This window comes from Quercus robur, chromosome 9 (assembly GCF_932294415.1).
Source record: "Quercus robur chromosome 9, dhQueRobu3.1, whole genome shotgun sequence".
In the NCBI taxonomy this organism is placed as follows: Eukaryota; Viridiplantae; Streptophyta; class Magnoliopsida; order Fagales; family Fagaceae; genus Quercus; species Quercus robur.
In genome coordinates, this window is record NC_065542.1 from 50,306,487 (window position 1) to 50,332,302 (window position 25,816).

General features: G+C 33.8%; 1 long non-coding RNA gene across 1 annotated transcript; it reads right to left on the minus strand.

The window, feature by feature from the left end:
• Positions 1-14,934: 14,934 nt before the first annotated feature.
• On the minus strand, positions 14,935-18,774 carry LOC126698913 (uncharacterized). The gene is made up of 4 exons (XR_007646638.1): positions 18,490-18,774; positions 17,229-17,305; positions 16,422-16,585; positions 14,935-15,974 (listed from the first exon to the last, which is right to left on the minus strand). It is a non-coding gene; the product is annotated as an uncharacterized LOC126698913 (long non-coding RNA).
• Between the last annotated feature and the right edge of the window lie 7,042 nt (positions 18,775-25,816).

Below are 25,816 nucleotides of genomic sequence, written 5' to 3' on the forward strand. Positions count from 1 at the left end.
TTTATTTGTTATTGGGTAGATTTAGGATGTGTTTAATACTTCAAAGAACAAGAGTTCAAGTCTAGTATTGAAACTATGTAAATCTGTCCAAGAAACAAGTGAAGAAGTGCTAATTCAAGAAGTGTTGATTCATTAAAGCTCGATACCTCTCGATAGCTCGCAAGTGAAGAAGTGCTGATTCATTAAATCTCGATAGCTAGCTCGATATCTCTTGATAGCTCGCAACAGATACAAAAATCAATTTTTCAGATTTGATTTTCGGCCCAAGCTTATGTATTTGTGTAGGGTTTCTTTTTTCACAACCCTAGACATATATAATGCTTATTTTAAAAGCCGTCACATAAGAGAATACAAGGAGAACACATGCTAAAGGTAACCGATGCCTTATTCTCTTTGAAAGAAGCTACTGCGTCTTTGCGCCTTAGGGTTTTGTAACCAAGTGCTTCTTGATCTTCATTGTTGATGAAGTGAAGAACTTTGTAGCCAACGTCTTCTTCAAGTTGGTGTGTTAGTCATGTACTGGGAGCCGTGCATCTTTGGTTAGTCACGTACTGGGATCCGTGCAAAAAGGGTGGCGTTCATATATTGAAGAGTTCAGAGGTTCTGAAGCGGTAGAAGGTTTCTGCTGTAAGTTCATCTACGGGAATTGTAGAGTCTAGGGACAAAAATTTTGTACTAGATCAGAAACTTCTCTATATTATAATGGATTGCTTTTCGGGAAGGTTTCCCCCTAGGTTTTTTACTGTGAAACTAGTTTATTTCATTGGTTTTCCTAGGTTATCATATCTTGTCTTATTTATTTTTCCGTTGCATGATTTTGACATGATATTGATGTTTGTTTGTTTTAACAAGTTTTATTCATAATAAATCTAATTAACAACTTGGGTTTAAAACTTGTTAATCCTATCAACTGGGGTCTAAATTTCCCAACATTAATATTTGATAGGAACGAATTAACCGGTCCTATCCCATCGTGGCTAACAACCCTCACCCAACTAAATACTCTACGACTTTCATACAAAAAATTGTGCAGTCCAATTCCAACATCTATTTCCAGCCTTTTGAATCTTCAAATTTTAGATTTTTCTTAAAATAACTTGAGTGGCACAGTAGAATTTGACTTGTTTCAAAAGCTCAATAACCTCTCCCACCTCAATTTATCTTATAACAATCTTTCATTGGTTATTGATCCTAGTACCAATTCTACCTTTCAAAAATTTAGGATATTAGGACTAGTTTCTTGTAACTTATGTGACTTCCCAGAGTTCCTTCGAAACCAAGATCAGTTGGAAGTTTTGGAACTTTCTCTAAACAACATTCATGGCCACATACCAAAATGGATCTCAAACATGAGTAAAGACACTCTTAAAGTTTTAGAGATTTTTGACAACTTACTCACAGGTTTTGATCATATCCCAGATGCTCTCATTTGGACCAATCTACAAATTTTGATCCTTCCAAACAACAAGCTTCAGGGGTCACTACAAATTCCACCTCCATCCATCCTTTATTATTCTGTCTCTAACAACATGTTGATTGGAGACATCTCTCAAATGATTTGTGAACTAAGTTCTCTTTCTTATCTTGATGTTCCATACAACAACTTGAGTGGCTTCCTTCCCCATTGTTTAGGAGACTTGAGAAACCTTTCAATTCTTAATCTCCAATACAACAACTTTCATGGCAACATTCCTCAAATATTCACGGAAGGATGCAAATTGGGGATGATCACATTAAGTCAAAATCGTTTTGAGGGGCCTTTACCAAGGTCATTGGCTAATTGTACAACATTGGAAGTTTTTGATATTGGAAACAAACATATAATTGATTTTTTTCCCATCTTGGTTACGCATTCTTCCATAGCTAAGGGTTCTCATTTTGCAGTCTGAATGTTCAAATAGCGTATAAAACACCTTGAACGTTTAGACCCTCAATTTACACATTACCAATTCAAGCTTATTATCAAACAATATTTGTGCGGAACATGAACATAAGCTAAAACAGAATTGATAAACAATCTAAACCATAAATAATCTTAACAACAGTAGTAATTAAATGGCAAAGATAAAGGGAAGAGAGATGCAAATACAAGGACAACACAGCAATGTGTTATCAAAGAGGAAACCGAAGCCCTCGGCGTAAAACCTCTCTGCCGCCCTCCAAGCGGTCAATAATCCACTAAAGAATGAAGTTGGGATACATGAATAGCAAAAGACCCTCCAAGCCTAATCTACCCAGTGTACCTAAGCCCTCCAAGCTTCTTGCTCCAACGAGATTGCGCCGAACCTTTGTCTTCTTTAGCTTACCGGATTCCACTATAACCCATAGCATCAGCCAATGTGAATTAGTCCCTTCTTAACTACTTCCCAAAGCACCAAAAAGCCTTCTCACAGATATGGGTATGGTGAGAAAAGTTTTGGCTAATAAACCTCTCAAGGATGTAACATTGGAGAGAGTGAGAGTTAAGGAATTTGAAGAGTCACTATGTAAAGATTGTGGATGAGTCAATCTTGTTTTTCTCTAGGGTTTCTCTCTCAAAATTCTCTTTGGAAGCTCTTTACATTTCATGGGTATAAGAGGTATTTATACTGGAGTGAGAAAGAAATGCGAAGAGTCAGTTTTTCAATAACAGAATGAACTGGCGACTTGGCCTTGCGACTTGAATGAGTTGCGAGTCCAAGCCGCGAGATAACTGAATGGCCAGACTGGACTTTTTGTCCTGTAGTGCTATAGCTAGCATGACGGTTTAGCTTCTCTGCATGCTTCACTCGTGTGCATCTTCTAGCGGCTTGCAAGCCACGAGCCACTCATGAGATCTAGCCGCAAGTCCCTGCTTCACTACACAGTTTTGAGCATTTCTTCACACTCTCTCACACACTACCCTTACATGATTCCCACCTAAATACATGGTTACTAATTGCTAAATTACAAGAAAATTTGGCACGGAATAAACCCAACAAGATGATTGATTAAATTCAACCTTACAATCTCCCCCTTTGGCTATTCCGTGACAAAACCCTAAAACAAACTCTAGACGTAACATGTGAGTTGGGAACAGTTAAACAAAACTCACTAACACCTAACTCTAGAATCTGTGAAGCTCTTGAATCATAAGAACAAGTATATCCTAAAGCACAACAACACAATTTGATCATTGTATGCAGAAAAACTTGTAATGCATATGAAGCAAGCACAATGCGATCAAGCAAAATGGAATAAAGCAATAAACCATGGCTTGACCATACAAGCAATCACTATAGAATAGTGACCACAATGCTCAAGTATCATTTGCATGTCCAACACTTAACCAATGCACAAAACATGTATGCATCTAGGAACAAGCCTATCAGATTGTTCATTCTGGACATCTCTAAGCCCATTAATCCTTTCTAGGATGATCTGGAATGCATATGGAGGTACATCTGATGAGGATGAATGCTCCTCTTGCCTCTACCTCTTGAGCTTGAAGGTTCTCCTGCATCCTCTGTCTTAGTGTCCATGGGTTCACCTTCTTCTTGGTTACCTTCCTCTTCATCACCTGGGAGATGAACTTGTATCCTTGTGATGGTTAGTTTGTTGATGGCTAAGGGTGTAGGCATGAGACTGATATCTTGAGGGATGTCAACACCTTTCAGTCTGAAAAGCCTCATAAGAAGGCTAGGAAAAATCAGCTTGGCCCTTGAAGTTGTTCTAGTCTCAGCCACAATTGTGTCAAAGACGTGAGAGCTGATGTCTATGAAGGTGTTCTCCTTGAGCTCCATGAGAAAGATAGCTCTAGCATTGTTGATTGTAGTCAGCTTCCTCACTGGGTACAAGTTGATCATCATGATGGTGGTTAGACACCTTCTATCAGCTGGGAAGGCATTAGTGTTGAGACATCTCCCCCTCTCTAATACCACCAATATGGGATTGAACTATTTCAATAGATAACATCCTATCCTTGTAATTGGTGAAGTCATGGTCATCTAAACCTTCAAGCCCTAGCACCTCATCTACATCACCCGCATCTATGGTGAACTCATGTCCTCGAATCCAACAATCTATCTTATCCTCTCTTAACCTAGCATTAGCATAAAACTCCCTGATCAAAGGCTCACACACTCCAAGCAAGTCACTCAACAACTTATCCCAACCTCTGCCCTCAAAACAGCTTGGAATGAAGGTGTTCTTCAAATCCACCAAGTCTACAAATCTTTCCTGAATGATGATTGCCTTTATGTAGAATTGAGTGTATCTCTCAAAATGCTGAAGAGGCCTGAACTTGGTATTGTCCATCTTCAGCCTCTTGTCACCCTTCTTGGCAGTAGTCTTCTTCTTTGTAGGAGAATGAGCCATCTGTAAACACAACAGAAAAGGCCACCAAAAAAAAAAAAAAAAAAAAAAGCACAATAGTTGGAAATGCAAACATTAGTATCAGATTAGTATAACTGAAAAGAACATAGAAATATATCACCAATCAGTACATATTCAGTTGAGATTCAGACATTGAAAGAGATAGCTCAAATCAGAACAGGATAGAACAACCTATCAACAATACTTATGCATAACACATTGAGACAGTGAGTACAACAACTCAATCATGAACACTTCTAGGGCATATTCCCAAGCACAGACTTCAACATGCACTAATCAACTGTATTGAAGCATATGTCAATGAGACATATCTTAATGAGTATGAGATGTTCAAACCAACACAGAGCAGAGAATATCCTCAAGGCAGAAGCAACATACATGATATCAATAATCAATAGCAACATTAAAGTAAAAAAAATATAACCCAACCACTTAAGCTCAACCATTTTGAACCAACCATACTCACAAATAGAGTATATCACAATAAACCCAAACAAATAGCATTTGACAATGAGACATATTATCATGGGTATGCGAATAACCAACCAACACATATCAATTAACAAACTCAAACAGTGAAACTAAAACATGATAACAATCATATTTAGCATTCAGGAAACAAGATCAACCAAAACCAAACACCTAAACACAACAAACATGATCCCAACCCATATCCGAAACTACAGATATCACAAATCATAACCCCAACTCATAGAACAAGAAAATAAAGCTCAAAACATGAAATATGTAGTGAGAGAGAGAAAACCCATACCTTTTTCTTGAAGATTTGAAGTTGAAATGAAGCAAAAATTGAGGTTTTTGAGAGTGACACAGTGAGTTTGAGAGAGGTTTAAGTGAGGGAGATAATGAATAGTCACAAAATGTTCGAGGGAAACTTAAAACATTTTAAAAACTGACCTATTTGCGCAAAACACGTGATTTTCACGTCTGGGCTAAGTCGCGAGCAAGTCGCCAAAACACTTAAAAAAAAAAATTTGAAAATTTTTTTAAGTGTTTTTCGCGAAAGTTCTACCCACGAGAAAGTCACGAGGTAAGCCGCGAAAATTTCTAAGTACCCTCGCGACTGGAACCTCCACCCACGAACAAGTCGCCAGACTAAGCCGTGAGAAACATTAAAAAACCAAAATTTGAAAATTATTCTAAGTATTTTTTGTGACTGGGACATTGACCCGCCAGTGAGTCGCGAAAAATTTCTGTATGGGCTCGCGACTGGAGCATGTGACTGGATCAACCCGCGACTAAGTCGCCAGAACAGGGCAACTTTGTTTTTGAAATTTTGACAATTTTTGTAAAAACAAAATACTTTCCAAAAACAACTAAACACTTAAAAATCTTTTTATGGTTGATCAACAGAGATTGAGCATGTGAAAACACATTTAAACAAGTACAATCACACAAATGAATATGACATTCATTGAACATAGACATGTGTGATGTGTGTGGATATCAACAATGAGATAGTCCTTAGTCTAATGTGAAGTTTCAATGATCAATTCAACCAAGCCATACACAATTAGCACTAGATAAAGTGACCCATCTCAATTATAGAAATACGCATATATGACTTCCCACAAAACTTGATTACATAACATGTGAAGCTTTTCATTTGGCTCCATATACATCATATCATTTGATCTTTTTGAATCAATACATCTCATTAGATCGATGCCCGAAATTTTTGATATTTCAATTTGATGAGTTAGCCTTTGGCTTTTTGGGCATCATACATTTTATTTTACGTCGCTTTCCCTTTAATCTAGTCAAATACTAGTATGTGTGACAGACTTTTGCAGCTCAAAATCTCTTTCCATTTGGAGATTTATATTTGGTGAGCTCTTTTAAGCAAAAACAATAAAATAAATGAGTGGGAAGATATATAGGCACAAGTTTATGCATATCTCAAGATCAACAATACCGTTGACTACTTATTCATGACAAGTTTGAAGATCTATTTACAACAGTCACATAGATGTCAAGATTTCTCCCACAAAGATATGGAGTGCTTAGGGAACAAGCTACGCTCTTAAATGCACAAGGCCATTTGTACAAAAGTACAAGGCAAAATATGTTTTGAGACATAAAATATGCCGTGAGGTCTGCCTTATCCCATATGGATTTGGTTGCATCCGGCCTAGTCCAGCCGATATCAACGGCATCCCAAACAGATTCATCTATCGAACATAAAAATGCTCCCATTCGTACGCTCCAAAAGGCATAATTGCTACCATCAAAATATGGTGGAGCATTTAAAGATTGAGACCAATCCATCTTAAATGGGGTCAAGGATCGCACTAAGGTAATTAAACCACAGAAAGTGCGTTCGCTCTGATACCAATTGAATATTCAAATCGTGTATAAAACACCTTGAACGTTTAGACCCTCAATTTACATATTACCAATTCAAGCTTATTATTAAACAATATTTGTAGGGAACATGAATATAAGCTAATACAGAATTAATAAACAATCTAAACCATAAATAATCACAACCACAACAGTAATTAAATGGCAAAGATAAAGGGAAGAGAGATGCAAACACAAGGACAACATAGCGATGTGTTATCGAAGATGTTAGGTTCTAAAGACTTAAGATCTTATGTATTTAGAACTCTAATGTGTATTGTTGGCAAACCATGATCAAAACAAGATGTTTAGTTGTGTTTAGACTTGCTCAAAGTTGGTTCATTTATGTAAAGTTGGATTTAAGTTGTTGTAGAATTAAAAGTACAATTCGGCCTGGTTCGATCGATCGAAGCTTAGGCTCGATCAATTGAAATTCGGGCAGAATGCGTTTTCTGCAGAATTCCAACTCAACCCTAGTTTATTTAAAACATTTAGGGTTTTGTAGTTTTGCCCTAGGTATATAATGCAAACCCTAGCCACGTTTTAGTGTTGCTCATATTGCTATTTGTGTAAATCTCTTGTGAGATCTGTAAGGAGCTTTCCTTTACACAAGTTTAGGATTATCAAGAAGGAGATTCATTCAAAAACTTGATGATCATTCAGTTGTTGCCATAGAAGCTTAAAGAAACACAAGCGGGAGTGCTTGTACTTACTGGAGAATCCAAGAAAGAAGGAGTCCGTGGTCTCGGAGCTTGCACAAGGTCGTGTCAATAAGTTTCTACTGGTGGGTAGCAATAGGATGTTAGTGGTCTAAGTCCTGTTGAACAACTTCGATTCTTTCATAGTGGATTCAGGTTTACCTTAAGGATAGCTAGGTTAAATCCTCCAAAGGTTTTTACTAGTTTGGTTTCCTGGGTGATCATATCATTGTGTTATTTATCTTTCCGCTGCTTTGCATGATATGATTGTTTGATTGTGGTAACCTAGATTTGGAATTTGGACTAAGTAACAACTTGGCTAATTACCTAGGTTAATCCAATTATGCTTTTAAGGGGTCTAAAAACTATCAAGTGGTATCAGAGCAGGTTGCTCTCTTGTTGTTGATCTTTTGATCACTGAGCTGATCCTTGACCCCTGTTGTCATGGAACACGGACACTCTCTAGTTATTCCTCCTCACTTTGATGGGAATAATTATGCTTATTGGAAAATAAGGATGAAAGCATTCCTGAAATCAGTTGATGAGAGAGTCTGGAACTTCGTCGAATACAGATGGGAAAAGCCCACTACTCCTGTTAGTGAGTGGCAAACTTCTCAAAAAGAAATAGCCACGTTTAACAGCAAAACTATGAATGCTATCTTTAATGCTGTTTCTATGGAGGAATTTAAGAGAATCTCTAATATTGAGGTTACTCATACTACTTGGAATATCCTCTAGACTATACATGAAGGCATAAAGGCTGTTAAAATCAACAAATTGCAGCAATTAACTTCTAAATTTGAAAGCATTAGGATGTCTGATGATAAATTTATTGATGAATTCTATGCTAAATTTAATGATATTGTTAATTCTGCATATAACTTGGGTGAAATCTATGATCAACCTAAAATAGTTAGGAAGATTCTTAGATCCTTGACTAAAGATTTTAGACCCAAGGTGACTGTCATCACTGAGAGCAAGGATATGGACTTCATCCCTATTGATGAACTTGTAGGATCTCTTCAATCATATGAGTTTGACCTACCTAAGACTAGCAAATCCAAATCAATGGCTCTTAACTCTGTTGATGATGTTGATGTTGGTGGATTTGATGATGAGCTCTCTACTACAAAGATTGCTTACCTTGCCAAGAACTTTAGGAATTTTCTTAGAAACAACAACAGAAGGGCAAGAGATAAGAACACTGCTGAACCTAGAAACTTTAGGAAGAATGATCTCACTAAGGTTAACAACACTGATAAACCTAGAGAAAAAGTAGGTCAATCTTTAAATAATTCTATAAGTCCTCAGTGTTTTGGATGTCAAGGGTATGGTCACATGAAATCTGAATGTCCTACTTACTTGAAGTCTAAGGGTAAGGCTATGATTGTAACCCTTAGTGATGGTGAAGTTTCTGATGATGAGTCTGGTTGTGACGAGGATGGAAACTTCATTACTTTCACTACTACTACTGTAGTCAATGAAAGCGTATCTGCTGAAGAGAACCCTTCTGATGGGGAACTCTCTGACGATGCAGATCTTTAAGAAGCCTACAATAAACTTTGTAAAGTTGCTGCAAAGGATGCTATGAATATTGAATTAGGCTTGAAGAAAATTGCATCTCTTGAGCTTGATAAGAAAATTTTACTTGTTAAACTGTTTGATGCTACTGAACTTTTGAATAATGTTAAAACTGAGAACATGCTTTTACTTGATAAAGTTAAGAATTTGGAACATGAGCTTTCTATTGCTAGAGAATAATCTAATAGGTCTGATAGTTCCAAACTTGATCATATGCTGAGTGTTCAAAAGTCTCCTTCTGACAAAACTGGGTTAGGTTTTGTAAAAAGTATCAATGTGTCTGCACCCAATTCCACTATCTTCGTTCCTTCATCTTCTTCTGAACCTCCTGTGAGTGAGGTTGTCAAACCCTTAGAAGTTACACCTCTTAGGAAGATTAGGGTTGAACTAAAAGAGTCTAAACCTAAGCAGCCTACCCTTTCTAAGGACAAGTCACATGATAAGCCTGCATGGGTTTGTCATTTTTATGGAAAGTCTGGACACATTCATCCAAACTGTTACAAGCTGCAAGTTGCTAAGAGAGCAAACAAACCAAAAGTACATGTGCCTTAAGCACTAGATCCTATGGTACTCATTGGTGAATTGGTAAAGGCTTTAAACCTTTATTCCAATCCTGGAGTTGGAAATTATTTCCATGTGAATAAGAACTCCAATGCTTGTGGTGCATCTAAAAAGTTTTGGATACAAAAGGCTTAATCTAATTGAGTCCTTCAAACATAGTCCTTGTGCTTCATTGCTATTCTTTGTGACCATTGTTCTTTGGTTTTTGTTTTCTCTATTTCTAGGATTTGCATTGCATAACATTCATGCATTTCATTCTAGATTGTTTTTGTTTATCTTTTTCAAATAAAAAAAAGAAAAAAAAAAAGGAAGCAAATTGTGTTTTGCACTATTTTCTTGGTTTTTGAAAACAAGGTTGGTCAATTTATTTTCACATAACATGTATTTTGTACCTTATTTAGCTTTGATGAACTTAGTTATTGCACTTTACTAGTTGAAGCTTTGTAGTGCATGTTGTGTGGAAAAAATGTTTATGATTTTGATCACTTTGTCTTGATCTTGAAGTCCCTTGTCTTTGACTGTCGGACTTGAACCTTTAGAGAATGGCATAAATAACCATCTCACCACTGTTCACTAGCCAATCATGAACACCTTAGTGCATATCGTAAGATTTTGTGCTCGAGAAAGTGTAGCACATGCACAAAAAGATCAAAAGGTGTAGCCTCGGTTTAAACGCTAAAATTGGTATGTGCATTATTGGGCTTAAAGCTAAATCAAATACTTGCTAAAATTGGTGTGTACATTATCCCGACTATTTTAATAAGTTTCTGAATAATTTAAAATTGGTGTGTACAATATGAGGCAAAATCAAGAAACTTACATGATTGCAAGCTTATGATCTAGGAGAAGTGGGAGTTATATGATGTAACTCTTTTGGTAATAGTCTCTTTCAAATTTTATGTGATGAATTTTGTAGACTTTGTGTTTAATTGCTATACACATATCACCTCACATGTATCTCAAGTTTTTGCTAGTTGCACACACTACACAAGTTACTTTTTGCTAAACATTGTACATGTTATTGTGTGTGTCTTAGATCTGACTAACCAAGTTTGCAAATACTTTGAATTTTTATGCAAAACAGATTTGATGCTTAAGAATTTATGGAAAATGTTTGATGATCTTAATTTTGGGAAAACTGGGTTTAAAACTTTGTTTTTGAAATACATTTCATCACATACTCATGCATTTTGTTCATCAATTTCAATGCTTTGAGTGTTTCTAAAATGTGTCTTTGATTTTTTTCAAAACTATGTTTTTTCTCAAAAATTTTGTGAGCCTCTGTCCTCTTCGATTGATCCAATATGGTTTTTTGGTCAATCGAAAGTGTTTTAAAATGTTTAAAGAAGCCTCTATCTACTTCGATTGATCCAATCTGTTTTTAGATCAATCGAAATTGTTTTGAAATTGTTTGAAAATTTTTAAAGAAGCCTTTGTCTATTTCGATCAATCGAAACTCGTGAATCAGGTTTTTAAAAAAAATCAGAGTTTGATGTTTTCAAACTTTCTTTTCAAAAAGGTTTTCAAACTTTTTCTCTCTCTCCGAATTGGACAAGGCTAGCCCGCAATTTTTTTTCGTTTTCCTCCGGATTTTTTGCAAGGTTTTCCTCTCTATAAGCTGGTAAGTCCTTTTTGCCCTTCATTTTGCATTTTATTTCATGTGTTCATGCATTTTTCATGCATTTCATTGGGTATTTTCGGAACTTTTCAAATTGAGATTTTTGTTGAGTCAAGTCTCTTTTTCTACAATTGATCATTGAGTTTTGTTCCTATAATGTTATAATCATGATCTATGATGGTTAATTTGATCAATTTGGTGTGTTGTGCGAAATTGAAAATTCTAGGGCTTGTATTTATCCGAATTTGGGGATTTTGTTTAAATTGATTTCAATTGATGAAATTAGCTTGTTGAATTGATGTAATTGATCATTATTTTATGTAATCTATCTTGTGTAATGATCAATTGGTCAATTTTTTACAAATTGAACAAGTGGTTTTCAAATTTTTGGGGTTTTTGTTAGAAACTCTATGCTCAAGCCAATTTTATGAAATTGAAGTTACTTTAAACTTAATTGCACTGCATTAGAGTATGTATCATGACATTTAAACTGTTCATGCATTATATAGATTTTTGTTCTATTTTGTTTTTTGTGCTAACTTGCAGTCTGCCATTGGTTTTTTGTTAAAGGGCATTATTTTTATTAGATGGTACTAATTTGTTACCCATGTCACATTTGAAGGTCCCCTTTTTATGATAATAAACCCCGGAGACTGTGTAAAGCATCGTGTCCTTTTACTTGGTTAAATCTCAAGCTCATGTACTGCATCCACATCACACGAATCAGATAAGCCATTTTATGAATCTAAAATTTGAAAAAATAACACAATTTCTCCAAATTTTGTTTGACACTTGTTTTGAAAACATGTTTTGAGAACAAAAAACGATAGGTACTCCACATGACACTAGTTTCTTATTTTTGAAAAAAAAAAATCACTTCTCACTAAAAACTAATTCTCTTTCTCTTTCTCTTTTTGTTTTTTAATTTTATTTTTTGATTCAAAAACTAAGTCTTTATACCAGTCAAATTTTATTAAAGAACCACAGGAATCAAATACAACTTACATATCCCTCTCTTGTAACAAAACTTGATATAAAGGCCTACTACAATTCACATAGGATAGAAGTCAATGGCTAGGTAAGGGGAGCCGCCATAACTCCATGTTGGCGATTTACAAGCCTGTTATAAGGTCTATTACATTTAGTATAGTAGCTTGATGAAAATGCCTACTCTACTACTGAACTGTTCACATGCATACTCAATACCCTTCAAACAGATTAACTAGCAACACAGTAATGTACACAAATCTCGTGACTTAATTGGACATGTCCTTATTCCAATTCCTAACCCTCTACTACGATGACCAAAGGGATAACATCCCCATTTTGGTTAGTGATGAGGATCCTCTCCAAAGTTTCATATCTAAGACACATATACGTTTGTTGAATGTGGAAGACTTGCCTAAACTATGCCATTCTCTTCGGGAAATTGCCATGTTTGGCAAGTTTGCCCATTTTTTGGTCTAGCCGAGATCCTAGAAAACCCATGGAGCAGAAAATTGAAAGAGAAACAATGAGGAAGATGGACTTACATGTCGATCTAAGCAAAACAGAGCCATATAGAGCACTAAGAGCATCAGGTGGATTTGGAAAAAGAGAGAGAGCTCAGATATTAATTATGAAGACAGATCCAAATGCAATGACATACAAATTAAGACCATTTTATTTTATATTTTATGCTTGAGAAAATGGAATATGGTTCAGTTAATCACTCCCTTTTTTATTATTATTATTGGATTATTGGGGTGCTTCTATACCTGTAGGCTAACATGTTTGCCTTAATAGGTTATTTTTATACCATAATACCCACAACCCAAGAACGTTGCGAATTTTTTTTTTTTGAGCGATAATTACAACATGCTACTAATCCCACAGCTCGAACCCTTTCTCCCAAAACCCTCAAGCACTTTGTGCATGGGGATGTGCACGTTGCGAATAAGTTTTACATATCTACATATAATATCTTTAAAACAAAGGAACAACAAATTAAAGGTTAAGTTAATCCACTCTACTCATCAAAAATAATAATAATAATAATAATAATAATAATAATAATCATCCACTCTAATTAATTATTTTGTGTCACATATTTCAAGTTAGATTTAAAATAACAAATTAATTGCATTATAATATTTTTACCATGTGTCCCTCCAATTTATAATTTCAAATCTATTCAGAAGTCAAAACAAATTTCAAGTTTCAACCCATTTGAGGTTCATCCAAATTTTCTTACCAAAACTTATCATTTTCAACTCAAATTTTAAATCAAAGAAAATTTTATTAGGTAAATATATAAATAGATCAATAAACTGTCTTCCTTTTTTTTCACTCAATAAACAAGACTTTTAGTTTTAAAAACTTGACTGGATGTAAGATCTAAAAAGAGTGGTTCTCGATTTTTTTTGGTTTGATCGAGGTCCAATTGGTGGTTGAACCGGGAACATCATAAATAATTTAATTAATAATATAAATAAATATAATCACTAACAATATTTTTTTTTTAAAAAAATTATCTACAAATTTTTCTAATCACTAGTCTTTGAAGTATAATATATATATATATATATTTTTTTTTTTTTTTTAATTTGAATTTAACCTATAATACCTATTACATTAACTAGTCTCTAACCCGTGCGATGCACGGGAAAACTATTGAAAAATTTATTAATTTTAGTTTATATTGAATATTTATTTATGGTAGTTTAAAATATTATTTCAAATCTTCATTTTATTTTATTTTAGTTGGAATAACTTATATAATTAAATGAAATGCTTATGAATAAGAGATGACATTAATAATATACTATATATATTTAGTGATTATTCAAGATATCATTCAAATATGACAAATTTTTTTTTTAAAAGAACAATATTAATACATTAAAACACAAAATACTATAGTGTCCAATAGATATTACAACTTTAAAACTAAAACATGAGTAGTGATTTTTAATGGACTGGGGTAGTAGCACAACTTTCAGTAGAAAAAAATCTGATTTAAAATTTTTTGGAGTAACACTGTAGTAAAAATGCCGAAAGGAAGCAAGAAATTCCTCTGGAAAATGCTACAAATACATTTGGGTGTTTTTTTTTTTTTTTTTTTTGCATTAAGCAGGTACATCATTGTTTAGTAGAGTCATAATACATGGAGGACACTCCTCCATCCAATAAATCATTGTCTAGCAAACCCAACCAGTTCTTTGCTACACATGATGTCTTCTCTATTGGTCCGTTTGTTCAAGGAAAGCCATAAGAGAAAAATATATTCCTAATAGAAGAACCAAGTAGTCTAACATCATTTCCTTCTACTATTCTTGCACATAAAGCTCCTATACATTGACTTCTACTATCATTCTACCTTCAAGCTACACCATCTATTGTTTTGCAATTTCTTGATGGCAAAATTTACCTTGTAACATGAACCTATTGGAGGCCATGTACACTCTTCAACAAGCTATCTAGACTGATTATTTCTCTATGCTTCCATATATTCCATAGCAAGTGTACAGGTTGTTTGCACCAAATCCACTACTAACTTCAAAGTTTCATCCACATGCCTTTGGTTCCGATTTGACTATAATAGCCAACCTCCACCTCCATGACATGCCCATTTTGTTTTACCCAACTTAACAGCTCAAAATAAGATAGAATAAATATGTACCATAACAAAATATTATGAACATGTATAAGGTAAACAACCATAAGTACTAAACAAAAAAAAAAAATAATAAAATAAAAATCTCCCAAGTGAAGCACAATTTATGAAACTCAAACATTCAAAAGAGGCAATCATGGAGAGAACCCATTATGCATTAAGCAAAAAAGTATAGAAGTAGAAAAGTAGTCCCCTGAGACTTAAGGGAAGCTCAAGGCAACTAATACAAAACCTCAACTTAAGGCCAATCTTAGGACTAAGCATGTTGCTCAAAAACTTTCAAAAACCATAGCATGTTAGTTCAAATGAATTGCAAGCAATGGGAAGGGGACAATGAAAAAGTTAAAGATAGCTGATTTCTAAAGACCATGTTGTCATAGCAACTAAAATATGCTAGCCCAAAGTTATTATTATAATGCAACTCAAATCAGTCAAAAAAAGAACAATAATTATTTCAAAAAATCATCAAAGAAAACCAAAATTTGCCTCATTTGTGTCACATAATACAATCTTTTTGAGGCATTTTATCAAACACACCATGCATATAGTAAACAACAGTTGACAGATTTATACGCATACAAAATGAGAAACAATTTGATAAACCACAAACCATAAGTAACATTGTACAATAATCTAAATAAAATACAAGTTCTAGAACTCAAGTCAAATATAGCGATTTAGGAGCAATAACTACAATTTCATAGTAACTACTATGCTCTCTTTGCAAAGGATACAATGTTGAAGCCCAATTATTATTGTGTATGGTTATACATTTGACACCCCTATCTCAGCCCTTAACCACACAACCCATTGGTTACTACTAACAATCATAATATTGCAAAAGGAAAATAACTTGATGCCCTTAAAATTGGAACTCATATGCACTACTATTCAAGATTAATACCTTATAGATGAAAGGTAGGCTTGTTACTAGTCACCTCTATTAAAACAATATATTAAATACTGGGAATATAAAGATACAAAATTGGTTATATGTATATGATACCATTGAAAGATCGCTATCACAGAAGGAGGGCTTCAAGGCAAATGCTACAAATATCATTGCAGGCTTCCTGAATTCCACCCATCACAAAAGCCACGGCTTACATCAAATTGGCCTTTGAAATCTTGATCTCCTTCATCCCTAGAACTTGAAAAATCAAATTTCTGGACTAATTGAAAATTTGTAAATATTCCCAACTATCATCTAACAATGAAATTATTATATCTTTTCAAGAACAAAAAGGAAAACAAAGACCAAACGTGCTATGTAGCAAATTTGAAACCTATCACCAAGAATTAAACCTATTGGAAATTCATTAATTAGTACCAATGCAAGTAATGGATACACTAAAAGGCTCATATTTATAACTAAAAAACAAATAACCCATCTAAAATATAAGATCAAAATTAAATCAAGATGATTAAATACTAAAACTTCCTCCCGCTAAGGTGAAATATTCAGCCATAGCAACCCAAAACACCAAAAGTAGATCACCCACATGAACAATTGAAGTGGAGAGAGTGCAATATAAAGAAAATAATAAAAGAGTAAGTAGGTTTTCAATTGAAAACGAACTCGAATTCTTACCTTGGGTTCGGATTTTGCTTATCAGAGAAGCTTGCCTTCAATTGCAAATTCTTTGTATTTGAATGCCGAGTGAGCTGGAGAAGGAGAATCAGAATGGGGGACTTTGAAGTCTGAATGGGTCGTGGGTCTTTGTTTTGGAGTAAGGAGAAGGGGTCTGCTTTTATCTATTGGGTTTTACAAATATAAAATCAGATTTTGTGTTTTTTTTTTATTATCAGGTTTTAGAAATATAAATTTAGAATTTTTAATTTTTTTTTATTTAAATAATGTTGATGTCACTAACCCGTGTGATGCACGGAATAGTTTAACAAAAGTCAACTAAAATTATTTTAAAATGAAACCAAACATTAAAGGAAAGTTAATCTACTCCATAACAATTATTGCAAAAATGGTAAAAGAATGAAAAATATTTATGGAAAGCTTCTTCTATCATACAAATGCTAATAAGTAAATATCCATTTTCAATGCACTTCTCAAATGATTGGCTCAATCTAAAATACAAATATAATGTACAATAATAAGCTTATAAATTGAGGATAGCTCCCACTGTTCAATTCGAAGATTCAACTTAAATTAATCAATTGTTAGGACAACCCAAGAAAAATCAAAGATTAACACTACTTGTATTTTGACTTTGAGGATGATGAGAGAATAAAACTTTATAGGAAAAAGATAATATGAATAAATTATTTGTGTATGTTTTGAAGCTACTACCATCTCTATCAAAATTTAAGGAGATGTTAAAGTGAAAAAATAATATTCACTCTCACAACAACTCAAAATATTTACTTAATGAAAAGAGAGTACCATGTTGTAGCAACACCAAAATCAATATAACCAAGGGTTGTTTTTTTTCTCTCAAGGTTGTGCAAGCTCCTTTGTGCCTAAAAATTGAAAACATAAAATGAGATTTTTGTAGGTACCTATGTATTTTTGATACCACATAAACAGGCAAGTTTGGTTATGAAGTTAAAAGATTTCATGTACATACTCCAAATTAAAAGGTAAAATGATACCATATAAACAGGCAAGTTTGGTTCTAAAGTCAAAAGATTAAAAATCTGTAATATGCCTTTTGATTTTGCATAATGATAGAGGTATTCATTAAAGCTTGCTATTTGTTAAGTCTCTCTCAACCCTCTCTCTGAATCTTTACCTCAAATTTATAATATCTAATATCATGCCCATCCTGCATAATCATATATAACTGAGTTATTAAACTCTCAAACAACTATACTAACCAACCCCAACCTTCAAAAAAAATTCCCACAAAATCCAAAATAATGACAGCCCCAACATAACATTCCGTAGGCTATCATATAAGACAACCTAGAGATTATAATAATCTATGAAAAGAGAAAACCAATGTAAATGAAGACAACAATAACACTATATATCAAACCATAACCTTTTGTAATTTCTTGTAGCTGAATTCTTTTAAATAGAGAACAAAAGGCATATTACAAATGAATTGATCTGAGAACAAACACCTGAGCATTCTATCAAACACATGTTCAGCAATCTCAAACAACTATACTAACCAACCCCAACCTTCAAAAAAAATTCCCACGGAATCCAAAATAGTGGCAGCCCCAACATAACATTCCTTAGGCTATCATATAAGAAGAACCAAAGATTATAATAATTTATAAAAAAGGAAAACCAATGTAAATGAAGATGACAATAACACTATATATCAAACCAAAACAAACCCAAAATTGAAATCAAATAGAAGAATCCTAGGAAACCAAAAATCCAATAAAAATTGCATAACCAAAAAAAAAAAGGAAAAAGAAAATCTAATTTCATGATTTTTCTTTGCCATAGATTTGACAACAAAGGAAGAAGAAGAAAACATGGAAATCTGCAAAGAAAAAAAAACAAAAAAACTTAAATCCAAACAACCCACAGCCACAAACCAACAAAATTCCATGAAAACAAAAACAAAAAAATTTAAATCCAGAGCAACCCACAGCCACAAACTAACAAAATTCCATGAACAATTGCAGCGGATATAGAGAGAGCAATATATAGAAATTACGCAAAGTAAAAAACATGTTTTAATTACCTCAAAATAATTTGCCGACATAGAATATAATGGGCTGGATTGAGTGACGATGGAGAGGCAAAGAGAAATCGATGCAGTGGCGATGATCCATGGCGGCGGTGGCAGCGGAAGGATCTGAGTTTTGGGGTGCCGCGTATATTAGAAAATAGAGAGGTTGTGGGGTTTAGGCTGTTTAGCTCTTTGATTTAGATGTGAAGGTTGAAGAGGGAGTTGTATACTTGTATTGGGTTTCTAAATTGATAAATTCTAATATAATAATAAAACGTTAAAAAGATTTTTTTTTTTTTTTTTATAGGTGACGTGAAGGCTAAAGGGGGAGTTGATTGGGGTGGGGTTCTAAATTAATAAATTCAAATATAATAAAACATTAAAAAGATTTTTTTTTTTAAAAAAAGGTGACGTGAAGGCTAAAGGGGGGTTGATTGGGGTGGGGTTCTAAATTAATAAATTCTAATATAATAAAATGTTAAAAAGAATTAAAAAAAAAAAAAAAAAAGTGTCGCGGAAAGTTGTGGAGCTAGCAGAGTCTTCGGTTTTATATATATATATATATATATATATATAGATGAGAATTGAAATAGATTTTGGTGAGAAATGTATACACCAAAATCTGAAAATGCATACAAAAGACCAAACCGGATCTATTTATATACTTTATATACTTTGGCAGACTCACCATCTCACTGAACGTTCTCTCTCTCTCTCTCTCTCTCTCTCTCTCTTATATACTTTGGCAGACTCACCATCTCACTGAACGTTCTCTCTCTCTCTCTCTCTCTCTCATGGATAGCCAGATGCTAGATTTTTTCCTCAAGCCTGGACTTTGTGTTTCTTTTTCTCTTTACATAGCCAAATTTTGACATAAGATTGCTGTCATTGAAAATGATACATATGGTCCACAGTCACGCGGAGAAGTGGCTTTATTCTACACGGCCAAGAGACACCTATCAATGAGAATGATACATTTATTGCAATATCTCATGGAAAATGCTAAGGAGGACTGAATGGCGCATGACAAGGGATAAGAAATGATGGTTGTTGGGTATTTTAGGCAGTAGTAGTGCTTAAATACCAATTCTAAAGTCAGTAAGTTGTATGAATTAAGTGGCTGTATATGAAATATGAACAAAATCACAGTCTTGACATTGTTTTATAGGGTACTAGGTAGAACTAATCCTAAAACTTTTCAATAATAATCCGCCTACGGACACACTCAATTTTACCCAATTTCACAATTTATTAATTTATGCATTTGTGAGTGGTCGATAAAAAGTGGTGGATCCATATAATTAATTATGAGCAAAAAGTCTGAAAGTGTCCACTACTAATAGTCGCACAAGTCAGTAAGTTGTGAAATTAGGTGTAAGATTAGATGTCTTCCTAGAATTATTTTTTTAATAAATTCCCTTAAATGGATTTATATATATATATATATATATATATTATTTATAGGGCAAATTACAACTTACCCCATCTATAGTTTGGTTGAAATTTAAGTTGTCTACCTATGGATTAAAATTTGACACTTTACCCACCTAAAGTTAGCTTAGTTAGAATTTCGTAACCCACCTTTGTTAAAAACATGGCTAAATATGTCATTTTGCTATACTTTTATGTCACTCTCCTCCAAAAACAAAAACACACACACACACATATATAATACAAGATCAAATAAAATAAAAAAGAATCTAGTGGAACACTTGTATCATGAGATTTCAAACCATAAGTAGGTAACTTAAATTTTGGTCAAACACATGTAGGTAAGTTGTAATTTGCCCTTATTTATAAATAGGCACAATTAAATGATCAAAAAGAAAGAAGAAAAAAGAATGACAACTAACATGAAAAACAGAATGCATAGTAAGGTTACTTGGGCTTCTTTACTGTGCGTATATTTTTTGTACACGTTTGCATATTTATAATGAAATAAAGTTCTGCCTTTATACTTAAAAAGCATAAAAACCAACATGGAAAACTGTGTGCTATCTTACATATGGGTTTGATTCTCTATCTTAGGTTTTGAGAACGAACCTGACAACTTTTGTTGCAACCAAAGGGTAGTTACAATAAATTCGATATGAGCAAATGATGAAATAAAAGTGGGGTCGAAACAAGTGAGAACTAACAATTTGGATGTAACGAATAGAAAAAGGCGTAAATACACTTTTGGTCCTTACATTTTGGACCGATTCTCGATTTGGTCCCTATATTGATTTAGCTCCTAGGTCAGTCCCTGATTTCAGAAAATCGTTTTTATTTTAGTCCCTGTCAACCTAGTAACAAAAAATGCTGAGGTGGCAAACGGAATGTACTGTGTGCACAGTAAATGCTGACGTGGCTATTAAAATAATATTAAAAAATTTGATTAGGCATTTTTTAAATGCCATATCAGCATTTAAAATGCCACATCAACATATAAATTAATAAAAAAAAACAAAAAAAAAAATCAATTTCTTGATTTTAATTTAAACTAAAAAAATTAAAAAAAAAAAAACCAAACTCACAAACCTAACCCAAATATCTCTCTCTACCCTTTGAATTCTCTCACTCTCCGTTTCTCTCTTTGATTTGCTCCACTCCAACCCTCTGCTCCAAACCGAGAGACCCATGGCAAAAGACACCAAGCTCCAAACCAAAAACCCATGACCAAATAAAACAACACTCTTTCTTCAATCTACCCAGAAACCCACCTTGTTCTTCCTGACCGAGTTCATGAATTCCTTGGGGACTCTCTTCATGTTGTCGTGCACGTCGTAGCACTCGAAGTAGATCGACACATGCATCGCCTCCATCGCACAAGAACAGCGTCACCACATCGGAGCTCCATCGCCAGGTCAAGGCATGTGGGTCATAGATCAGGTCTGGTAAAGGGTTACGAAATTGAAGGAGATGATGATTTTTTTTTTTTTTTTTTTTTTTTTTTGCGTGTGTTTGGCTGCTAAGAGAGTGGGGAAAAGAACCAATCAAATCACTGTCTCTCTGACCTGGGTTTGTTTTTCCCTGTGGGTGTTGATTTGTTTTGAATTTCTAGGTTTGGTTTTTTCATGTGGGTTTGATGATTTTCTAGGTTGGAGGTTTGTTGATTTTTCTGCATTGGAGGTTTCGGGGTTTGATAATTTTTTTGGGTTGGAGGTTTGTTGATTTTTCTGGGTTGGCTTTTTCATGTTGGTTTGATGATTTCTTCATGTTGGAGGTTTCGGTTGAGGATGGGAATTTTGTATGAATTTGTGCATGTTTATTTGCTAAGAAAATATAAGAAAAGAGAAGAAAATCTTAGATTATTTTAATTTCTGGGCAACCCGAAGAACATCCTACCCTTGTTCTTTCAAAAATAATAAAAAGAAAATAAGAAAATAAGCTTTTTTGTTTTTAATTTTTTCAGTTTAAATTAAAATCAAGAAATTGAATTTTTTATTTTTTTATTAATTTATATGTTGATGTGGCATTTTGAATGCTAACGTGGCATTTAAAAATGCCTAATCAAATTGTTTAATATTATTTTAATAGCCACGTCAGCATTTACTGTGCACACAGTGCATTCCATTTGCCACCTCAGCATTTTTTGTTACTAGGTTGATGGTAGGGACTAAAATAAAAACGATTTTTTGAAATCAGGGACTGACCTAGAAGCTAAATCAATTTAGGGACCAAATCGAGAATCGGCCCAAAATGTAGGGACCAAAAGTGTATTTACGCCATAGAAAAATAAAGACCCAATAGACTCAACTTATTGAAAAGAGTGAAAAAGATGTAGGTTTATGAGCACTTCTATGCAATGGCAGCTCCAAGAATTTTTCTTAGGGTGTTTCTTAAGAAGCATAAATTACACAATCTAATAAAAAGACAAATTCATATATTAACAACAACAACAATCAAAAAGCACACAAATATATAAAGTTTACAATTGCCTTCTACAAGTTTTCATATTTTGAAATCGTTGCATGATAGTCTCATTATCAATGCTACAAGTTACATCTCTTTCAATATACACAACCAAACAATCATTCATCTACTGATCTCCCATTCGATTGCGCAGTTCATTCTTTATATATTTCATTGCTAAAAAACTTCTTTCTACTATTGCAGTAGTGACAGAAAGGGTCAAAGCTAACTTCTCAAGCAAATAGACTAATGGATAAATCTCATGCTTCCTTGTGTTCACTAACTTTTCAGGAAGTTCACTAACTCCTTGAAGCTCTAAAAACAAGTCATTGTTGCGCACATCAAAAATGTAATTTTGAAGTTAAGAGTCAAGAAAATCAAATGAATAGAACTTTGCTAGACGTATCAACTTTTCCTTATCAAAAGCCACAAATGAATTACTTGGATTCAAGCAAGCCATACAAAATAGCAAATCGGTATACGCCTCTGAAAAATGGTTGTTAAGTTCTTGAAGTTGCATATATATGACTGTGTAAGAAATTTCCTTTATCACTTGAACCTTGAGATTCATCGTGACCATGAAAAGCTAATCCCGGGCATAAAAGGAATCTTATGCAATCATTTATTGCATTTAATTGAACCCGATATTCAATTTTATCTTGATTTGATTGCTCAACCAAAACACTTTGAATGTGTTGCTTTTCCTTCAGTAGATCTTCACTCTTTTTGATAGCTTGGTTATGAGCACTATTAACTCCTCCAACATGGGAATTTAACTTCTCTTTTTTATTCCAAAGTTTGAATCCCTTCATTACAAAAGTCTCACCTCCTCCTTGCTTACCAACATCTTGCCCAAATAGGTAGCAATATAACCAAAATACTGCATCCTTGTCTATACTATATTCCAACCACTTTCTATTTACATACCATTCGGGTATAAATCAATGGGGCTTTCTAGAAAAATATGATAGAGGGTAATCATCATGGTGTTCGAAAACAGGTTGATAAGGGCCTTTTTGTAAATAATATCTTCTTATTTCATCATGACTATTAGGATGATAAGTTGATATCTTTTCTCATATCCCAGGATCTGAAGGAAGATTTTCTAAGTTAAAGTCAACACGAATTCACTAAGAAGATGAAGATGAATCTTGCATAGGAGATGAATCTTGGGTACGTGGTTTTTTTATCAAATATTTGTCCATAATTCTAGTAAAAGAATAAACAAGAAACTATAAGTTCATTTGAAATATTAATAAAATTATTAATTATTGTTGTTTAGTTGTTTCATTAATTTGTTTGTCTTTTATAAACTATAATTTGTTATATTGTTGTTTCATTAATTATAAAATTATTAATTGTTGTTTAGCCTAACATAATTTAATTTGTTTATCTTTTATAATATATTGGTTAATTAAATTATTAATTATTGTTTGTTAGTTACTTCCCTTAATTAATTATTGGTTAATTAAATTATTGTTTATTAGTTGCACTAGCACACATCCCATGTGCATTTACTTCCCCCAATTCAAATATCTCACCCGGCCCCATGTGCCATGTGCCCATCCACCCCCCACCCCACTCAACAAACAATGAGACAAGCCTCATGGCTCCCATTCCCCAATCACAAGAGCCAGCTGCCAATCAGAAAAATTCACAATCACAAATCACAATAAGACAATTAGTTGTATCTCACCAAGTCTCACCAACACCAACACCAGCACACACCAACACCAACGGATAAAGCCAAAAAGAAAAAGTCAAAAACAGGGGCAAAATATTAATAAAGTTAAAGCTAAGCAATGAATCAATCAATCACAAATAGATCAAAAGAAATAAAGAATCAGATAAAGTTAAAGTCTTAAAGAATAAAGAGAGAGAGAGAAAAAGACTCTCATTCATTTCATTTCACTTTCATTTTCATTTTTCAGATAAAGAGAGAGAGAGAGAGAGACTAAGAGAGAAAAAGAGAGAAAAAGAGAGAGAAGTTATGAAATACCTTGAGGTTGAGGTTGAGGGAGCACCAGAGCAGGGAGGCCTGAGGCTGAGGGGCGACCCTGATGGAATCGAGGCCAAGCTGAGCAACGAGCGATGTGACCGATTAGGGATCTCCGATCCGATCCAGTGAGCGATCTCCGATGCTCGAATCCTAATGCGATGTGCTCTGGATTGGAGCTCGAGTTGTGTTGGCTAATCGATCTCCGATGTAGTGATGCCTGATCTGTCTATTGGCTTGTGTTGCAGTGTTGGCTACGTTGCTCTATTGACGTTTTTGTCTTTAGGTTTGCTTTAGTGATTTCTAATTTAGTGATTTGTAGCGTATATTGGGTTTTGGTTTTTTTTTTTTTTTTTTTTTTTTGAGAATCCGTGGGTTTGCTTTACGTGTTTACCATCTGTTGGGTTGTTTTTTCTTTAGATTGGGTTTGCTTTACGGTTAGGATTGATGTTGGGCTTTTTTGTGGGCTTACTTTGTTACAAAAAATTTTTTTTCCCAGATTTCAATTCAAAATTTCTTTTGGACTTTTTTTTTTTTTTTGCTTGAAAGTAGAACAAATATATATATATATATATATTTTTTTTTTTTTTTTTTTTTTTGTTTGAGGGTGTTCCTAATTTTGCTTGAGGGTGTTCATAATTTTTTTTAAAATGGTAAACAAATAAAAAAAAATTTTAATTATTATATATAATTTTTTTTCCAGGTCAGGGTGTTCTTGGGAACACCCTGAGTTCAACGTGGCGCCACCACTGCCTCTTGCATTTCTTCACACATGAAACTTCTTGAATATCATGCATCTTCCTGACATGGGCATGCAAGCCATTTAATGGTTTGTTGGCTAATGTCAAGCCACTAAGTTTGACTATTCAAGCCATTCCAATAGAAACAAAAAGTAGAAAAAAAAAAAGGGTACTCGACTGCACGAAGCTCGAGTACTCTAAAGAAATACTTAATTTCAATAATATCGAGTACCACATTATTTTTTTAATTGCACAAATTTCAGGTCAGCAGTGCCACATTGATTTTAATAAAGTCTGGCAGGGAGTTGGAGATGAAACTATTAAATCCATGACAAAGACACAACATGCAACTTAATTAACACGTCTGACTCAAATAGCTTAAATCACTCATTCTTCTTTTAAAAATAAAAATAAAAATAAATTAAATCAGTTATTCGACATATGAAAATTAGTTCACCTTAGTGAAAGATACTTAAATGAAAACTCCTGTCTTTTTAGGCTACTTCAAGTCTTAGGTAAACAACTTTGACCCCAGAACTCAGATGGTCAAGAAAATTTATTGTGTGATTTTTTTAATAGTGATTGTTTATCGCTAATAGCAGAACAGTCAATCACCTTTTTTTTTTTTTTAGAATGAGTCAACCACTTAAGATTCAAGTAATCTTTTTTTTCTTTTTAAATTAAGGGCTTAAATATGATTTAGGTTTAG